The 18,837-nt window shown below is 41.2% G+C and overlaps 1 protein-coding gene across 4 annotated transcripts in view; it reads right to left on the bottom strand.

Annotated features, from left to right (window-relative positions):
* The window catches only part of LOC108607218 (dopamine D2-like receptor), a 41,559-nt gene extending 35,888 nt beyond the window's left edge, over positions 1 to 5,671 (bottom strand). For all 4 annotated transcript variants that reach the window (XM_017997886.1, XM_017997889.1, XM_017997890.1 and 1 more), the window contains exon 1: positions 5,633 to 5,671. The gene's annotated coding sequence lies outside the window, so the exon portion shown is untranslated. The remainder of the gene's footprint in view (positions 1 to 5,632) is intronic.
* Positions 5,672 to 18,837: the final 13,166 nt, after the last annotated feature.

Raw genomic sequence — 18,837 nt, 5'->3', positions numbered from 1 at the left:
AAGAGCAGCAGCAGCTGCCACCACCAGCTACTCTCTGTATGTGTGTGTGTGTGTGTGTGTGTGTGGGTGTGCGCCAGCTGGCTTTTACATGCTGCTGCTGCAAGCTGCATGGTTAGCAACTGTGTTGCGTGCTTTTCATTTCTTTGGGTTTCTCTTTATGGAAATGTCGCCATGTCCACTCAAGATTGAGATGTTGGCCAGGCAGACGCACGCAGCCAAAGAAACTACCATACGCATATTATAAATATGAAAGTCAAACTAGCCATAGGCATCACACAGCTGTAGCTGCTAACTGGGCAAACATAAAACACAAATTAAATTTACACAAATTTTGTTTGGCAAACAAACTATAATTAAATTACTCTAGTTGCAGCTTTTATTAACAAACAAACAACTGCGCTGCTTGTTTGTTATTTATTGCTATTAATATTGTTTTATTGTCTGTCTTTGCACTTTAATTTTAAATAGTTTTCAATGCTTACTTAAAACGTTATTAGCATTTGAGTTAGACTTGCATAAATATAATTGTCTAATGCGGTGCTCTGACTTGCTATTTTAATTTTAAATAGTCAAAATTTCCCCCTCTACAAACTAATGCATATTGGCAATATGGTATAAATTATAAATAAATATAAATATATTATAATAGATTTTATTAGCCCAACTATAATGTTCTGACCATGCCTCGTTCGCCTCTACCTTTCATCTATACTTTAGGAATGCAAATCGCATAGAATTCAGAGTGCTAGTGTAGCACTATGCCTAAGTTATGAAGCCCTCCCCGAAGAATCAGGACTATGCAGACAACGATAGGCTGTGGTTATGTTAATATTATTTATTTATACTTATAAGCTGCCATTTTATCAACACATACTATTTGAGTTCGACTTTGGCATAACTATATTTATGTAGATTTATTAGCCCAACTATAAATGTCTAATGCTGTTGCTCTAATTTTAATTTTAATCAATAATCAATCACATTAGAATTCAATGCTAGTTAGCACTTGCCTAAAACGTTATGAGCTTTTCGAGTTCGGACTTTGGCAATTTGGCTTTATTATTTAATTATTATTTATTAGCCTGGGCTATAGATGTCTGCACTTGCAGCATCATTTTAATCAATAAAATGCAATGCAATTTAGTTGTCAATTCGGTTTTCGCAACTGACGTTGACCACAAAGCGATTTGCTGCAGGCTCAGTTATGAAATTGTCAAATGCGGCATGAAACAAAGTGAGCGAGTGAAAGTGAAAGAAAAAATAACAAGCAAAGTTAGTTAGCTTTAAGCTTCAGTGTGTTTGTGTGTGTGTGTGTGTTTGTGCTTTCTACTTTTCGTTTGTATCATCATCATATTCAAATTGCCAGCACTTATCAGCTGGTTGTCTCAGTTTAAATGCAAATGAAATGCAAAAGTGTGTTTAATACATTTTATTTGAAAATAGCAGGCGCTAGAAAAACCAACGCACACACACACACACACACGCACGCACACGCATAGTATATAACAATAATTATGCAAATTTAATGCCATAATGTTGGGCTAGAGATTCTTATAAACAGTGTCGCGCCAGCAGCTTTGGCGAACAGCTTCATCTACTGCTTGTCTACACTTGGCTGATTTTATGTAAACAGAATGACGTACGCCTTAAGCTTTTTCCATTTTCACTTTTCTTTTTTGTGTGTGTGTGTTTTTTTTTTATGTCGCATACCTGAGCCTGAGCCTGAGCCTGAGCCTGCAAATTCCACTGCAAATTTCTTGTGCGTGGCAACGGAAACGAAATGAAGCCAACAAAAAAAGGAAACTCAACCAAAAAAAAAAAAAAAAGAAATTTATATTTATATAAAAAAAAAAAAGTGAGCAGCAGCGCAAATCTCTTAGCTAGCGGCCAAATGCGCATAACTCGTTTGAGTGTCGACTCTAGCGGGGGGGCGGGACGAGTGTGGTGGGGTGGCAGTTGCTTGTCATTTCTGGCCAGGAAACTGCTGCCTGCTGTTGTCTCTCTGGCTGCTCGTTAGCAACAAAAATTTTGCAATTTTCTGTGTGTTTTGGTTTCGCTTTGTTTTTTCCGTTTATTTTTGTTGCGCCGCTATGCTGGGGCTTAGTCTAATGTCTTCTAACTAACTGAATGGCTGAAAATGAGCTTACATAAGTAAAAATTTGTGGCAACAACTGTGCGTATGCCTCGCTCACTCGCACGCTCAGTGGCTTTAAAACTGTTGTGTATCTATTATCTGACGAGCCGCATGTAGCCGCATGTGCTTGTGTGTGTGTGTGTGTGTCGCCCACATAAAGCCAAACAACATTCAAATGGGGAAACCTTTTAAGCAGCTAAAACGAAAACTGGGTTACCACTAAAATGCACATGAGTGCACTAAAATAGAAGCTGGGCGAGTGCTAGAGCAGCCTTGTCCTGCCGAGAGAGAGAGAGAGCAAAGGATATTGTTGCACAGCATCTAACCAAATACAAGTAAAGTGCATAAAGCTGTTTCTCTCTGGCTGACTGTGCGACGCGGTTTTTAGAATGTATTTTAAAAGATTTAGCGCACTTCCCCTGGGCGCCCAAAATGCTGGACATGGCCAGAGACAAACACAAACATTCGCTGTGTGTGTGTGTGTGCAATAGAGAAAGACAAAACTCAACCGAGCGACAAACCCAAACCCAAGCGCCAAAACGTTGCAGCAGCAACGCGAGTGACAACCGCAGATAAACTGCAGGCAGCAACTTCACTTCACTAGCAAGAGAGAGGGTGAGCGACTGAGCGACTGAGTGTGAAGCAAATGTGAAACAATTCCGCTAATTGCAAAAAATGCAAAAGTGTGAGCTGCACTGGGTGGTGGGTGTTGAGTCAAGTGCGACGCTTTGCTAACCGCATCAAGAGCGCAGCGCTCTGCTGGTCATTAAAAGGCGCTACACTGTGAAAAATGCAACAGCTCAAACACCAAAATAAAGTATAAGCGTCGGTATGCGAGCGACTCTACGATTACGATTGAAAATTTAATAGAACTTGAGCTCTTCAATTAGGATTTGCATGAGCGTGGCCGTAGAAACAAAACGTAAGCGATAAATGGGAAACAGACGTAAAAGAAAAGCAAAGCAAACACCCCCTCTGCGCCCTCCCCTCCCACTTGCGTTGCTATTGTCGGCGTTGCGATTTGCTATGCCAGGCCAAACTAAAACTTTTACTTAATTTGACTTTACTTTTGCTGGATTTCATTTGCACGACGACGACGACGACGACGCGAACGAGTTTTCCACGTGCGCTACACAGCGCAGATTTTCTTCGCACTTTAATTAATTTAATTTGGTTTCGGCTTTGGATTTAACTCGACGAGCGGCGAGCGCGGCAGCGCAAATGGAAATGGAAATGGCCAAGCGCTTAAATGGGCGAGCGAGGGTGCTGCCAAGTGAGCGTTAAAGCATGCGAAACATGGTCAACACACAAGCGCATGCAAACAGAGCGAAAGAGCGAGAGCGAGAGCGAAAGAGTGAGAGCGAAGAGTTTGTTGCTTCAAGTGTTGCATTTTTCACACGCTTTTAATTAAACGCCGCTCAGCCACAGCGTATGCTACAAATTTATTTCATTGCTTGTATGCATCTGTGTATGTGTGTGTGTGTGTGCGTGTGAATTTTGTGTGTTAGTTGACAATTCGATTAATTAAAGTCTTAATGCATTTCAATGCGTTTGCCGTTTGCAATTAAAATTTATGCTTAAACCAACTTAAGCGTTTCGCTTAACTAATTTAAGCGAACCCGTAGCCACAATAAAAAAGCAGAGCAGAGCGCTCAATGCTGCTGGTGTGCGATACTAACGAGCATAATTGCAATAGGAAGTAACAATAAACCGAATGCTATCGAAACGCGCCTGAGCGACAGCCTGAGCGAAGTAACTAGCTGACGTTATCGAGGCTCAGCACAGACCCAACAGTGAGTGGCAAACAGTTTGCTAGAGCGCGCGCAATCAGCGTAAAGTGCGCGACGCTTTGTAAGTGAAACGATAAAAAAAAATACAAAAAATTGTAAGCAAAACAAGATAAAAATGTGGATAAAGCTGAGCGATGCAAAAGCGAATACAAACCAGACAACAACAACGTAACGTAATGTAACGTAACATAACGTTACTGTGCATTGCTTAATGGAGCTACAACAAATGCCAGCAAAACAGTTGAGAAAATAATAAAATGTCGCGCGACAGGCTGCGCGATTGTTTTTGCATCAATACAAAAAAGTTTGCAGTGCATTCGAACTGAAGCTGCTGGTTGCTTGCAATATAAACAATTAGTTAATTAAATGTTGTCAAGATCGAAATGAAATTATCGCTCGCTCGTTCGCTCAACATTTGCTGTGTGCTTTGTGCACAAAGCGCTTTGCATCGCCAGCTACCGATAGCAGCAGTAGCAGCAGCAACTGCAATTCAAGCTTAATGCACTTAATACTTTAAGTAAATAAATATAAGAAATTTGCGCAATTTGTTTGGGCTCAGCTTTAATAAACAATTGCTGAGCTACAATTTGAATGCATATTGCATATGCATATTATTTACATAAAATATGCAGCAGCATTCATTCGCTTATGCAATTGTTTAATCAGTCTAATTTGCTTAGATTTAAGCGCTCAATTCACTTACCTAATGAAATTGATTTAAAATGCTGTTTAGCTCGAACTTTTTTGGCATGTCAATCAGTTAGTGGCCACAATCGAATGTAGTTGTCATCAAGCCAAAACACACACACACAGAGAGAGAGGGAGAGCAAGCAAATTAGGACAGCGCCATTTGGACTTACATTTGTTGGCTGAGCGACAATTTGAGCGCACAGTGTGCCAGCGTTAGAAATAAACACTTGTTACTCGCTTAGACAGTGGCGCCAGCTGTCATTGTTAGCGGCTTGTGCACACTGTGCGTATGTGTGTTTTTAATTGCCTAACGCTGGCATTGTTCATACGCCGCATGTGACAAATCAACAGGATCTACTTTAAGGGTAGCGTAGTGTGTGTGTGTATGTGTGTGTCTTGGCCACCCACCCAGCAGCACAGACTCCCACCCACTCTCCCCCACTCACTCCGACACTCTTGCGCTCTTTGTCCTGCGCTTAGCAACCAAACAGCTTAGTTTCATCCTGCGGCAACGTTTTCATGCACATTTATCGTGATTAGCTATTAATTGATAATAATTAACTTAAGCACATGCCACAGATGTGCGCGTCCCAGCAGCAGCAGCAGCGGCAGCGGCGGCGGCAGAGGCAACTAAAAGCTACATTTGAGTTTTGTGCGTTTGGAGATTTGTGTGGTGGGGGTGGGGAAACGTTTATCGATATTGACTATTTGTTTCACTTGTGCTTACTCTTGGTGTAGCCACATTAGCTTACACTGCTAAAAACTTGCAGCCAATTAGCAAATGCGTATAAATAATTAAAGCAAAATATTAAATTGATTTGCAATTTTAAATAAATAAATTATAATAGCTGCTATTGAAATATGCTATGCTAGCTATATAATAAATTATAAATATTTAGTGCTGCTAATTTTCTAGCTCTGTACTTAATTTATTTACATTAACTAGCAACTGGCACTTGAACAATTAACAGTAATTAATTAATTAGCTCAAATATTTAAACAAAACTTTGCTACTTACAATGCGCGCTCTAGAATTTCACACACACACACACAAATTTAATTGCATTCAGCTTTGGCTACTGTTTTTTTATATTTTTGTTGCTTTCAATTTTTTTTTTTTGGCTTGTATATTTAACAATAATACGCTTTTAGTTTTATAAACGCGCACACTTAACAAAAACCGAACGCGTAAACAACTAAAAAAAATATTCAAAAAAAAAATACGCACACGCACAGACTTTGCCGGCGGTTAACTTAATTTATATGCAGAAACTTTCGCACGCAGCTTGTTGATTGGAGTTGATTTTGAACACACACACACACACACACACAGAATTTTGTGAATTTGAAAAACACTTTTGAGTAGCGTCAGAAATTTGAATGTTGCATGTTGTGCGCTTAAATTTGTTTGAAGTTTTTTGTTTGCTGTTTGATTTTGAATTTTATTGCTGTGGTCTGTGGAATTTGATGATGTTTTGCTTGATTTGATGGCTGGTTGGCTGCGTGCGATACGTGCGAACACGTTGAGATTTCATAACCAACTGTCGAGTCTGGCAATGAACAGACGAAAGGCGAGCCACGAGCAACGAACAGCACGAGGCGCGTTGCGAGCCGAAACGAAATCGTCAGCCAGCCACGCTGCTTGTATAAAGCGAAAGGCTTTCGAAGTTGCTGCTGCTGCTGCTGCTGCTGGTGGCTGCTGCTAATAGGCGGCATCTTCAAAGAGCAGCAGCAGCAGCAGCAGCTCCCAATGGACGCGACAGACTATGGGGCGCTGTTGCTTTCAGTTTGTTGTCTCTTAAGCGCGCTGGCTCTCTCTTAAAGGCGCTCTTAATGTAGCAAACTTTCGCTTCAACTATTAAAGTCTCGAGCCTAGCGAAAACTTTGACCATTAGCCGCATTAATGCTGCCGCCAAAAGCGAAATTCGTCAGCCTGAAACGCAAGCTAAGCTTAAGCCGCAACTTTTATTGACAAGCCACACACACACACACACAGAAATCGTTTCAGCTATATTAATGTATGGCAATCAGAACTTTTGATTAAAGTGCCACAGCTAAATATTTAAGCTGCAAAACTAGCAGAGTGAAGTGATTGTTTTACATGTGTGTGTGTGTGTGTGTGTGTGTGTGTGTTAGACTTGGCAGCAGCATGCAAAAATTTATGCGCTACCCACTTGAGGCCGTAAGTGCTGTCAACAAGCATTGCACGCGTCCACTAGTCCCGAGCCCATGACTAGACGCAACTGACACATGTTACTGTGCGTGTGTGTGTGTGTGTGTGTGTGTGTGCGGTAGTCAGTATGACATATTGTATCCACAGCCGTACGTGCCTAGCATGCCGAGCTCAAGAAACTTTTCTTACGCGCACAGGCTCAGGCTCCAGCTCCAGCTCCTGTTGTTGCTCCTCGCTTCAGTGTTGGGGCTGCTTATGTCACTTGGGCTTGTTTACGGCCGCGTCCGCTGCACGTAGCTTGATGTTTTATTTTTATGCGCCTCACACACATATAAATTATATGAAAGACATATTAGTTGCTTGATTTTGATACCCAACTAGCCACAGAGCGAGCGACAGAGTGAGAGCGACTAACTTTTGCTAAGCTGTAAAGCAGCAACGTTTAGCTTGGGCCGCCGCAGCCACTTGGGCTGAGCATTAGCAACAAATGCAAGCTGAACTCAATCGAAGCTGCATTCACTTTGAAACTGCTGCCAACTTGGCAAAACAAATTTAGCAATTTAATATTTTAGGCAAATAAAAAGCAACACGACGCTCGTCTAATAACTTCTAATGCAAAGCGGCGGCGGCGGCGGCGGCGGCAACAGCTTGGCTAACAATTCCACAAACCTCATTTGAGCTGCGACCCACACTTAGTTGTAGTCAAGTCCCCAAATCAATAAATTAAGTCAACGCGCCCCCCAACTGAAATGGGACATAATTGTTAGAAAATTTATGCAGCTTCAGCTTCGGAGTCGAGTGTCCAGCCAGGTGGCAAAAGTTTCAATTGTAGCTTGAGCGACCTTGAGCGTTCCATACACACAAATTTCATGGAGTTGACCTCAGCTGCGCTGCGTCGTCCAAGCCTTCGAGGCAACTCGAACAACTTTGGCACATTTGTCACTTGTGAAGTGCAGAGCTATAAAAATAAATACAAATCTGCAAAACAGATGCAACAAACTGCAAGTGCAGTCAAATGTTGCATGCAACACAAGCACACAAACAGTTGAGCAACTTGAGCGAAATACACGAAAACTTTGAGCGCTCAAGCTCTGAAGCTCTCAAGCAAGATAAGCTATTAAAATTATTGAAAGCATGAGCTGCGGCTTAACGAGTGTTTACTGTTAACACAGCTGCCCACGGACCAACATTGAACAAGCTCAACGAAGGCCGGAAAAAACAGAAATACCACCTGCACGAGCTGCAATCAGACCACGCATGTCATACTGAGAATATGCCAGCTACATTTACGAGTTGAGCACTTTAAGAGCGAAACACCAGACGAGCCCAAGAGCAACACTCTTATCATAACACCTCGATGCGCACCAGGCACACGACACAGCCATTATCTAAATTAATAAAACTAAACTCCCATAAACGTTCGTAGCAATCAACACCATTAAAACAGAGCACGAGAGCTCTGCTAAAGCTGCTTAAACATCCGCAGTGCTACTGTATTGCGAGCCTGCGAACCAGGTATCGCAGCAAACTTCCATGCGAACCCTGAGCGATGACAAAAAATATCAAAACTTCAAGGCGAAGCTGTACGCGAAAATACACGAACCAAACAACTTCAGAGTTCCAAACTCACAAATCAAGCTCCAGCTATACAGCCCTAACCATTAATTACCATACATACAAATCACTAATATAATTATCTAGATCAAGGGACTACTATAAATAAGCTTAAGAATGGACGCTAGAATCTGGCTCCTAACGGACACTATGTGCGCATCTACCCGCCTAACACAACCCACCCTCTGTGACTGCAGCGAACCACAGGAGATATGAGCAACACTCGGAACCACAAGGCAAAAGGAAAGCGCACACAACCTGCCTGAAGCAAAATAAGAAACAAATATAACTGCTGTCACAGCGAAGCTCTAGCCGAGAAAAGATAAGCCAAAACATTCAGATTCAAGACAAAGCTCAGCAAGCATACAGCATAATTAATTAATAAATAAATATCACAACTTCATAACAATTAATCAACGAGCTTCCATTATAAGTGATTGACCAGCTCGCGGACAAATACAATCCAGCACCATTCAACGCGTCCGTGAGCCCTCCTGTCCCGGTAACGCAACAGGCATTGAGCCAAACTAGCTGTCGCCGCAGCCAGTTACTCAAAAAATACAACAAAATATATATTAAAGCATTATGACGCTCGACAAAAAAAAAAAGAAGCAAAACTGCAAGCCAAGCTTAGCGAGTGACTACTGTATGCAAAACTGCGAATCACAGTTGCCACTTGCGTCGCTCACTCAACGCCAGCCTTAACCCCTTGTGCTAGTCAAAGTTAATAACTGCCAGTGCTGCTAAAGGGGTGAGCGGGGCTGAGCGGGGGGCTGGGCCAGCCATTAGTTCACCGCATTTTATAGCTTTAGCCTCACATATGCGCTTATGTTATCTGCTTCAGTAACTTGCTTGCGCTCTCTCTCTCTCTCTCTCACTCTCTGACTAACGCTAGGGTTAGGCTCACGCCCACGCCCATGAACAGCGCAGCTATGGGCATGTCAAAAGGTGCGTGGTCCCAACACGCCGACACACACACACACACATGAGAGCACAAACATGTGTGTCTTTGGCAGTCGCTGTCCTATGTCTATGTGTGTGTGTGTGTGTGTTTTTTTCGTTGCCACAGCACACGGCCAACTTTTTCAGCAACTACAATAATTTAGTATAGTTCAAAAAGTTCCACCTGTCCGCATGTGTGTATGTGTGCGTGCGTGTGTGTGTGTGTGTGTCGAAAGTTTATTGGTAAAATTTTATTGCAGATTTTTGCGCTACACACACACACACACACACCTGAATTTTATTTTCAGCTACCATTATTTAGCTACCGCTGCTGTCTACAGTTGTGGCTGCTGCTGCTGCTGCTGCTGCTGCTGCTGGTGCGGCAACGTCTTGTGAAAATATTTGGCAAAAACTTTTGCAATTTATCTGTTTCATAGCCAGCGACGAAAAACGTAGCAGCAGCCAAGTGTCTTTAGCCGTTGCTCTAAGCTATCTCTCGCTCTCGCTCACTCACTCACTCACTCGCTCTCTCGCTCGCTTGTGCTGCAGTCTATTACAATGTCTGGTAGGCTATGCTGGCTTCGTTATGGGGTTAAGCATTGAAAAGCAATTGCAAAATGAATCGAGTTAAAGTAATTTGGCAGTAGATTGCCCACTCAGCCAGCTGCTCAAGCATTGATAAGTGACCAGCGTAGAGTCCGCAATGTCTGTGTGGGCAAAAAGTACAGTTAATTATGATACAGTGAACGCTAGCAAAGTTTCAATTAGCTGACCAATACGCAATTTCGCTTTAAATTGCGTCGTCGAGTGTGTCAAATGCCAGGGCAACGATCTTTGCTGCTTGTGGTTGACGCTCTCAAAAGTTTGCGACTGCGGCGTTTTGGCAACCGCAAAAGCATTTAAAGCAGTCGACTGCTTGGCATATACATACATATGTGTGTGCGTGTGCGTGTGTGTGTACTTTGCATACACTTCAACTCATTAGCGCGTAAAGAAATTTAACGCTTCAAAATGAATTAATTTTCATCCAATTTGACGTTGTCATGCACAAAGCACACACACACATACGTATACGTATACACACACACACACACACACACACATGTGTATGCGCAACACACCTGCTTGACATCTGCCTATCGTTTTGTATATTTTCAACGCGCTCTTTATTTTTTCGCTGCTGTCAACATTTGCGCATTAAGTTAAAACTAAAGTCTATATACTTATGTTCATATATATGCACAGCAGACTGTAAGCCGCTTCTATGTGTGTGTGTGTGTGTGTGTGTATTTAAATCCGATTTGAATAATTACAAATTTCAATTGTATGAAACCAGCGACAGCAGCAGTCAAAGCTATATGAAGCCATATGCTAATACACACACACACACATGCACATACACACACATGCAGCACTGCACAGCAGCAGCAGTTGCCTGCTATTGTTTACGTTGACTTCTTTTGTTGCTGCTGCTGCTGCCATGCTTAAGATAAGATTATTAGCCTCGTTATATATATATAGGCAAGAATATAACGGTATATATAGCGCACAGCTCACAGGTTTTGTCGTTTTGTTGTTTGTGCTGCCTGCTTATCGTTTTGTTGTTTAAGCTTGCATTTTATGCATATTACGCATACGCCATGTAGACAGCAGCTAGCAATTCAAATGCAGCCAGACAACAAATTGCAGCTAATATAAGCAATAATAATTATTATATGTCTTTTATACATAGTTTTAATTGCAATTGTTTACGTTGCGTATGCGCAATTTTAGCGCTAGACGTTAATAAGCAAACAAGCAGTAAAAATATATAAAAAAAATACTTTTAATTGTCTTATTAAAATGCCAACTAATGAGTTTTCAAGTGGTTAGTTTGCCTGCCTGTTTGTCTTGCCGCTTTTCGAGGCAAAACATTTTTGTGTGGCCTCAGCCTGTGCCCCATTGAGCTTGCTTATCGCTTAATTGCTTCACGTAGTAGTCGTCAAAGAAGAGGAAGAAGAAGAATAACAACAACAAGCTCAGCATACAGCATTTATCAAATATTTGGGCACTCTGCACACAAACTTTGAATTGTTTAGCATTAAAGTTTGCTAAGCTCTTCGAAAGCTGCAAGTAACCAACCAATGAAGCCGTTTAGAGGCACAATGAACTTAAAGCTGCTGCTGCTGCTGCTGCTGCTGCTGCTGAGCAACTGAATGCGTATGTGACAATGACAACAGAACCAAAGTTTTTAACAAGTGCAGCTGCACCTGCCAGCTTATAGCCTGACGTGCTATTTTAGAGCTAAGCACTAAAGGATAATCTTGTCAGCGACCCCAATTGCTAGCATAGAAAACTTTTGGCCTCTGGCTTTAATGAGCCAGCTAGCACTTCAATTGAAAGCGTGATGTAAATTTTATGCGCATAATGCTGATAACTATACAACCAATCATTATTATCAAGCCGGGGGGTGGTGACTGGGTGGCGCTGATTGTAACTGAAAAGTGATTAAAAACAATGAAAGCTAAGCGCCCGCAGCTTTCATGCGGTCATTGCCGCTTCATTGGCTTGAGACGGCTTTGGGTTTGGGTTTGGGTAATGCGATGACAGGAAGTGCGCATAATGAATTAGCGTGGCGGAAACGCCTCAGCTAGTTGCGCCAGCTTAAGCCATTAGAAGCGCTGCGGAACTGAAACTGGTAGCTTCAATACGATTTGATAGCCTGTGGCTCATCTATGCTCTAGGCCATGCCATTGATGCATACAAAGGACACTTGGGCTTGGGCCACGTGTTACATAAATTAAGCAACGTTGATTGCGAAATTGAAAACTGAAGCATCAATTCGCGCTATGCCCAAAGCTGTAGCATAGTTAAGCTATTAACTATTATTGAAATTGTTAGATTTTGTTAGAAAATTAATTTAAAATAAATATGCAAAAGCACACGCTTTACTATCAAGTACAACATAGGTAGTATGCATGTGTGTGTGTGTGTGTGTGTGTCATTTGCTGAATTTGCTCATGCAAGAAATCAACATATCAAAATTAATTTCCCATGCATAAATAAGTAATATGAATGTCAATTTAATGCATACACACACACACACACACACACACATACGTATGCAACTTGAGCTGTTGGCTTTAGTTTTGCTGTGTGAGATTTTAATGCCAGCTGCCTTTTTTGCTATTAATAATTTTTGTTAGAACTCACACACACGCACACGCACACACATTAATGCACACATATATATAAATATATTTATATACATAAAAAAGAAAACAGCATAGAATGAAAGCCAATATTGCGAGCAAATTTCAGTGAATTATGGCAAATTACATTCTTATCGATTGCTGCTCTTTCATATACTTACAGCTGTGCGTGTGTGTGTGTGTGTGTGTGTGTGCGTATGTGTGTGAAGGCACCTACAAATTATCGTATATAATAAACACGCCCCACAACATATGAAAGCCACGCACACACACACACAAAAAAGAGAAAGAGGCACAAAATTTTGTGAGACGAAAGCAGCCCAACGCTGCTCAAACTGTAACTGTAACTAACAAATCGATCAACAACAACTGAGCGAGCGCTTTTCATTAATTTTAATTGTTTTGTCACAGCTTCGTTTTATGATCAATTGCGCTGTGGCTATAATAAAAATATTTATACATCTCTTTCGATTTGCGTTGCGTGCTCAACGCGACTGTCAACGCGGCATTGGCTGCTTAGCCATGGTAATAAGATAACCTTATTGCATATGTTTATATTATATTGCACTTGAAGGCGCCACACACACACACACACACACAGGAAAGAGACAGCGCAAGCGTTTGAGTGTGTGTATATTAAAATAAATATAAAGCAAGCAGCCCACCTGGCGTAGGGAAAGGCAACGCCCCACAGCAAAAAAAAAAAAAAAAAAAAAAAAACAACAACGTGCCAAAATACCTCGAGCATCGTTTTCAAAAAAAAAAAAGCTATACAAGCGACAGACTGCGCGGCTGTCGCTGTCGTATTTGTGTTCAGTGCTGCCTAATAATGTGATTGCCTTGTTATGCTTAAGCCATATAATGTTATACATGTGTGTGTGTGTGTGTGTGTATGTGCTGGATTCACAAATTTATTTTTATGATCATGTGAAATTTATTAATATTTATTGTTGCCACACAGACCAAAGCGGCAGCCACATAGTCCAGCAGAACAGAACGTGCCATTTGCTTATTGTTTTTATATGTACTTCAAGTCGCTTAGCTATGTCAGGTGCACACAAATTACGCATTGCCAAAAATCTAAAAATCCACTCAAACAACACTAAATCATTGGCATTGCCAAAGGGGGGGGGCGACATAACTATAAATGAATGCACAGCATAAAAATATGCCAACAATGCCAAGCGAACGCACAAATTTTTGTGCAGCTTTAAAGCCGCACACTATTCAAAATAGCAGCTCTACACATTTGTGTGTGTGTGTGGCAAAAGTTTTACGCTCAGTGTCTTCGCTTGATGAGCATGAAATCAAATCTTATGCAAATTATACGCCTTTTTACGCATTTACACAATGATAGTAACTGAGGCTGTGTGTGCGGCAGCGGCGAATACACAGCATAAAAGGCTGAGACTGTAAACTCCTCAGCGCGCTGAGCGACGCAAAGTTGCGCCTTAGCATATGCTATAAATATATGAGCGAATATGCTGCTGGGTAGAACAACAGCTGGAGAGCAAAGGAAATGCGCACGCTGCTGCGGCGCTGATGAAGCGTCTTCAGCAACGCACAAATTGGAGTTGTGTGCGTGTGTGCGTGAGCGAAGGAAGCGCCGCGTTTCTTGTTACTTGTTACGTTTTACATTTCATATCTGATTTTTTGTGCGTGGAAATTTAATTTGTATTCCATCACGCGCAGCATACAAAGTTAAAAGATTTCTGTGCTCTCACTTAACGAGCAATTGAATGCGCAACGTTACGGCTGCATGCGTTGCTGATTAATCAAACGCTTAAATTTAAACTATGGCGCGCAATTAAAAGTGCGTTTTGCTATCAAATTACCCACAGACTGAGCACTGAGCACTGAGCACTGAGCACTGAGCACTGTGCACTGAGTGTGTGGCTTTGTTTATGAAGGTGCAAGCGGCGCTAAATGTTATGAAAGCGCGAAATTGAGTTTATCAAGCTATTAGTCAGTCTGGGGCGTGTGTGTGTGTGTGCCAACAGACAGATTGATTCGCAGCAAGGAGATGCACTTAAGCGCCCAGACAAATATATGCACTTACATTAAACACACACACACACACGTACAGTGTCGTGGGTATTGCTAGCGAGACTTGCAACAAAATGCTGCTGTGTAAAGTCATCAACTTGGCTGATGATAGCAAAGACTACAACGCTCGTTGCCAAGAGCAACTCCCTCCACTCTGTGCCACAAGTTGTGCTGCTTGTTGCTACGTCTAGCTGAAACTGTTGCTGCTGCTGCTGCTGCTGCTGCTGCCAGCGAAAATAATATAAATAACTTTAAGTACATTTGATTTTTCACAATTTTGTTGCAATTCGTTTTGAACGTTGCTGCTGCTGCTGCTATATAAATTATGGCAACTATGCAGCGAAATAAAAATGAAACTACGACACCGGCGCACGCGACGTATGCGTAATATGCAATTATCTGCAGCACAATTTGCTCTCACTCTATTGCTCTTTGCTGCTGTATTTGTGTTTGGTTAATATTTTCAATTTTTTAATTGAAGATTCCATGCATTCCAGCTCCACCCTATAAATTATGTTTTAAATGCGAAACACACACACAGCAAACGCTCACGCTCACGCTCACACTCACACTCACGCTCTCGCTTTGGGTAATGATTTACGCATTGCGAGCGAAAATGGTAAAATGGTAATTTCGGTTGCTAACATGCTCATAAATTAGACTCAACTGAACGAATTAAAATCGCTGCGCAAAAATCAACCAAATATGCGTATTATACATAAACTTGGCACTTAGCTCATAATGAGCTCGTTATTTGAGCAGCGCCAGCGCCAGCGCCAGCGCCATAATCTGTTTTCCTTTTTTCGCGCACACATTTGAATACATTTCTATAAATCTGATATATGTAGAGAGCTCTCTATGCGTAATTGCTGGCAGCGTATATATTTGTTTGCAATAAATCAACAGAGATATATAAAAGTCGAGCTAATTATAGTTTGCAACAAGCGCTGCCCCTTTTACACTTGTACAACAAGCGCTATGCATTGATATTTTAATGCAAAGCAGTTTGCTCGCCGAGCTGTCGCCTCCCAATGTATGAAAAGTGTAAAGTTTTTTGCATACGCTCAAGAGTTCAGAATATGAGACTCATTTGCATGCGAGCGAACAGAGACCAAGGCAAATCCAGTTGACAAGCTGCTTGCATTTAGCATATTTGCCACTCAAATGGAGCAACTACTTGCCACACTGTGTGGGCGGCGCAGGCGCAGGCGCAGCACATTTAGCGGCTTGACTTCGACTTTGGCATGTAAATTTCAATGCTCAGCTCAACTTGTGCGTCAGCTGTGGCAGCTACCTGGGTGCGCCTCAGTCAATAACTATAACAAACATAACATAATCTACATAAAAGTATTTGTGTGTGTGTGTGTGTGTGTTTACATGTAAGCTGCTTAAGTTGGAAATCCTTTGCTCTTATGTCATGCGAGTGCTGCTGCTGTCGCTGCTTTGATTTGGCATCCATTGCATGAACAGTTGTCCTGGCAACTAGCCTAAGGGTATTTTACATACGCGAGCGTATCCATAAATGCATATCAATACACACAAAGGCAAAAATCATTTATCGATTATGATAAAGAGCATGAAAATATGGCAAATCAACTCTTTTTCTCCCATTCCCATTCCCATTCCCATTCACATTTACTTTAGTTTAGTTTGCTTGCCTTGTTTGTGAACACACATGAGCCAAGGGCGAAGCCCAGCTGCGTATGTGTGAAAGGTTATCTAAGGGTTGTCCGGCAACGTAGCCTAAGCTGTATATTTTTTTTTTTGTTTTTCGGCTCTTCTCTTGACCAAATATCACAAGTCAATTTGGCTACAGTCCCCTCATTTGTGTTGTTTCTTTTTTTTTTTTTTTTGTCTACGCTGTCCCAAATTTTCCATTTTTTACTTTTGCCTTTTGCCTTTTGCTTTTGTTTTGCTTAATATGCTTTACGATTGCTGTGCTCTAAGAATATCACGTATACGCATAGCAGGCCCACCCTTTCCCCCATTTGTTTCTGTGGATTGTAAAAATATCATGTTTACTTTTTTCTGCTGCTGGCAGCCAAATAGGTTTACTTTTGAAATTGAATAGCCCTTAACTACACTTGAAAATTATACAAGACAATGTTTTAAAAATAAGTCCGCAACATGCTTGCGCTTTTGCCTTAGCGCTCGCTTATGCTTATGATTATGCAAATAGTCAATAAATCAATTTAAATTGTTAATTAAGCAGGCAGCCCTAACATGCGCTTGACTCGTTCTATTCAGTGTAATAGGCAACTTGTGTACTTATCCTTCTCCCATCTGCCCGCTCTGCGAAATGTGAATTAAATATTTGTTTAGAATATATCAACTCATATTTCTTACACGTCATTGTGCATGCAAGATTATCATCATTGTCATAAATCATACACAACAATCTTTCCATAAATATTTACAAAAGGCAACAAACGCGCGCGCCCGAGCACAAGCTCAAGCTCAAACAGCGGCGTCTGCATGGATGCGCACTCAGCATGGCATTGACTGCTCTAGCAAATATGACAGACACACGCAAGTCTAATATGCATGTGTGTGTGTGTGTGTTGAAATGTAACTTGATTCAGCCCGTTTGCAATTGCAAATGCAACTAAAACTGAAACTGCAACTGAGACTGAGACTGAAACAGCAACTAAAACTAAAACTGGCTGACAAGCCAACTAGCTTTAGCTTCTGTTTGTTTTTCCACCTTAGAGCCGCAGCTGCTGTAGCTGCTGATGGAGTCTCCTTCAGCAAGGAGTTGAGCAATAGCTGTTGAAAGGCCTTGCTGCTAGTCGTAACCACGCTTGATTGCTCACACATCCACACACAAGCAGCAACCCTCAAGTACGGCTCATCTAGTAATTTCGCTAGTCCACCAGCTTTGCTCATCCGAGAAGTGAGCTACCGCTCATAGCAAATATTGTTGAAATTAACATAAACAATCAGCACTTCATTGGTGTATTCCAATAACCAATTGCTAGCAGACAAACTGGAAGAAATGCATTATTAATCACTTTATTCGATATTAACATTCACCAATTGCTAGCAGTCTTGCTCATTTATAGTTAATAAATATTATTTTTGAAATTAACGTTGACAGTCACCAACTCATTGGTGAATCCACTGCATTCAACAATAAAAAAAATTACCAATTGCGAGCAGCCCAACTGGGAGAAATTAACATTAACAATCACCAATTGGTTAACAGTCTTAACTTGGAATTCGTTGGTGAATTCACTGCATTGGTGAAATTAACATTTACAGTTACCATTTCATTACCAGTCAACAATAAGTTGCAATTCATTGGTGAATTGACTTCATTAGATATTAAAAAAAACACCAATTATCACAAATAAATTCACCAATATTTCGAACTGGGAGAAATTTACATTAACAATCACCAATTCATTAACAGTGCTAAACAGTTAATCATTGGTGAATTCACTGCATTAGTGAAAATAGCATTAATGGTCAACAATTAATTACCAATCAACAATAACTTGCAATTCGTTGGTGAATCACCAATTTCTAGGAGCCGTACTAAATTCTTGTTCATTTAAACTTAATTAATAAATTGTTGCTAAAATTTAGTCACCAATTAACAACAATCTGGAATTCACTAAATTTTCAACATTAAATTTCACCAATTGCCAGGCAGCCGTACTAAAGGGTTGCACATTTAAAATGAATAAATATTAATTAAAACAGCCTCGAGTGCAAATTGCACATTATTTTGATATAGCAGCACATTAATTTCTCTCAGTGTAGCAGCAACCCAAGCAGCTGCGCCCACTCTGAGCGCACTCTGGGTGGTTTGCAAGTTATTTTGCTACGCTGCCTGTCACTCGTAGCTTATAGTTGATGAGGCGTGTTATGCGCATTTTATTTAAGGCCAAAAGCAACGCTCTAAGCCGCACAGCGAGTTCTGCACTGTGTGTGTTTCTGTGTGTGTGTGTGTGTGTGTTGCAAATTGCATTTTGCTGCTTGTATGCTGAGGCTTGAGGCTCAACACATTACACGCTGCCAACGAAGCTCATCAATTAAACAGTGAAGCGAAGGAAAGTCAACAAAGCCATAAAATGCAATAATTTCTAATCAATGCGCCTTTGTCTGCAGCTTGGCAGCCTTGCAACTAATTGAGCAACTTCATTGGCAACCTAAGCTGGCCTAAGCACAAAAAAAACGAAACGTAAATGAAGAGCAAACAAATCTGATTTGCTTGTCATTGAACAGATGCGCTCAGAGCAGCCCACAAATAAA

This window comes from Drosophila busckii, chromosome X (genome assembly GCF_011750605.1).
Source record: "Drosophila busckii strain San Diego stock center, stock number 13000-0081.31 chromosome X, ASM1175060v1, whole genome shotgun sequence".
In the NCBI taxonomy this organism is placed as follows: Eukaryota; Metazoa; Arthropoda; class Insecta; order Diptera; family Drosophilidae; genus Drosophila; species Drosophila busckii.
This window is presented reverse-complemented; position numbering and strand designations above follow the sequence as displayed.